The sequence below is a fragment of the Triticum aestivum genome, chromosome 5A, assembly GCF_018294505.1.
Source record: "Triticum aestivum cultivar Chinese Spring chromosome 5A, IWGSC CS RefSeq v2.1, whole genome shotgun sequence".
NCBI classification, from domain to species: domain Eukaryota; kingdom Viridiplantae; phylum Streptophyta; class Magnoliopsida; order Poales; family Poaceae; genus Triticum; species Triticum aestivum.
This window is the reverse complement of record NC_057806.1, coordinates 500,891,225-500,893,042: the sequence shown is the minus strand read 5'-3', so window position 1 is coordinate 500,893,042 and position 1,818 is coordinate 500,891,225. Positions and strand designations below refer to the sequence as shown.

The 1,818-nt window shown below is 38.8% G+C and overlaps 3 non-coding genes across 3 annotated transcripts; all 3 read left to right on the top strand.

The window, feature by feature from the left end:
* The first annotated feature begins 779 nt into the window (after nucleotides 1–779).
* Nucleotides 780–871, top strand: LOC123109151 (small nucleolar RNA SNORD96 family). Its single transcript, XR_006452443.1, has one exon. It is a non-coding gene; the product is annotated as a small nucleolar RNA SNORD96 family (small nucleolar RNA).
* A 506-nt stretch (nucleotides 872–1,377) lies between these two features.
* LOC123109399 (small nucleolar RNA U36a) lies at nucleotides 1,378–1,462 on the top strand. Its single transcript, XR_006452631.1, has one exon. It is a non-coding gene; the product is annotated as a small nucleolar RNA U36a (small nucleolar RNA).
* Nucleotides 1,463–1,515: 53 nt separating this feature from the next.
* LOC123109178 (small nucleolar RNA Z223) lies at nucleotides 1,516–1,606 on the top strand. Its single transcript, XR_006452475.1, has one exon. It is a non-coding gene; the product is annotated as a small nucleolar RNA Z223 (small nucleolar RNA).
* Nucleotides 1,607–1,818: the final 212 nt, after the last annotated feature.

Genomic DNA, 1,818 nt, shown 5'->3' with positions numbered 1-1,818 from the left:
TTAATCAGTCCTCTCTCTCAAAGTTGAGTTTGGGCTGCTGCATATGAATGATTTTTTTTCGCAGTTTGACTTTGAGGATGATGTTGCTGCTAAAGTAGCAACAACAACAATCATGCTTTGGTTACCCAAAATTCAGATGGCACTTGCATCTCTACATACACACACATATGAATATGCACCTCGGTTTGGCTCAGTTTGCATGTTTACATTTGCTTTAACTTTGACTGAAACTATCTTGGTGACACTTGCATCAATGGTGTGTTCTGCCCTTATAGATGTCCTTGGAGAAGATGGCCATTGGAGTGTAGGGGAGGAACAACCTTGTCCTGCTCGAGGAGGAGGAGGAGGAGGACCACCTGAGCATGATGACGACACGGCAACAGGTAGCACTCGCCTCCCTCCCAAGGTGAAGGTCTGATCCGCCTGTTTAGATGGTCTGCTCTTGACTTATGCATGTGAGGGGAGAAGAAAGCAATTTGACTGAATTATATTTGCATGTGAGGGGAGCGATCCTTTTGGTAGATGCATAGTATAGATTCACAAAATTCACCACATGAGCGTACTACCTATATCCAAATTCTGGATACCACTTGCATGCTTGAAAAGATGATTTGATTGAATGCTTGAAAAGATGAGTCGCTAAAGTGAATGATGTGAGGGATGTTCTCACGTATTACTATTATTGTCGTTCCTTTTCTGTCTTCTTTTGTCAGATTTTGTTTTTTGTAGTAATTTAAGTTCTGTTTTGTAGACCTATTTGTTTGTGTTACTGTTCTATTTGTCCGGTGATGAAAAACATGTTAATCATACCATCTTTCGGGACTGATTGGTCGTAGTGCGCCCATGCTATCATTCTGCAATTCTGAGGACAAATTAAACAGCTTGACTGTAATTTTTTTAATACTTTCGAACTTACATGTCATCTATTTTTCAGTTTTTTATTCTGTTGTTTACTATGTATAGAATATGGCTGGACAATGATGAAAACCGAATAAAACACCATCTTTTTGGACACCTAATGACTGGACAAATATGTTCATATTTTTTAAGTTGCTCTGATCTTTGTTGATAATTTTTTGGTCTAAAATATTTCTCTATGAAGAGAGTACAAGCAGACGGGCGGTCTGAACTGATGCCATGTTGATATGTGTGCATCATCTGTGCTACCCTTGTGGTTGGCATCTGAGAGAAAAAAATTGTGCACTTTGTTCTTCTCATAAGTTACATTTTTTAAATTCTTCTGCTTTTTGTCCTGTTTGCACTTAGCTTCTATTATCCCTCTTTGTTGCACTTGGTCTAAGGGGGATGTAGTGGGCGCGGATAGAGAAATGGTTTACTTGCCAACCCTTTGCAGCGTTTGCCATTTCTTTGGATTAATGGCAGTGATTTGAACCTAACCCGTGCTTTTGATTAATTCATGAAGGACAAGGGAAAACATGGTTAAATTTCTTAATATGAGACAAAAAGAGACAGTCTCATTATTGTCATTCTTTTAGATTCATGTGTTCTGTTTGACCATGGCTGTGATGATAAACACTTTCAACAAACATGCTAGTTCTGCTTCTGAAAATTCATGACTGAAAAACCTGTTATACAAGATCTGTTTAGTACTCATGTATTATGGTCGTGGCTTATTTAGTATGTTCTTGCTGTGCCTTGTGTATTGGTGCCTAATTAGCTTCTGTTAGGGGATAATCTACTGGTTATAGCAAGATTTTACTCTTGTGCCATGGAATAGATGGTTCATGTGTACTGCGATGTACTAGTTGAGCTCTGCTGGCTGTACTAGTTGAACTCTGCTCCTTCTAACTCATATCA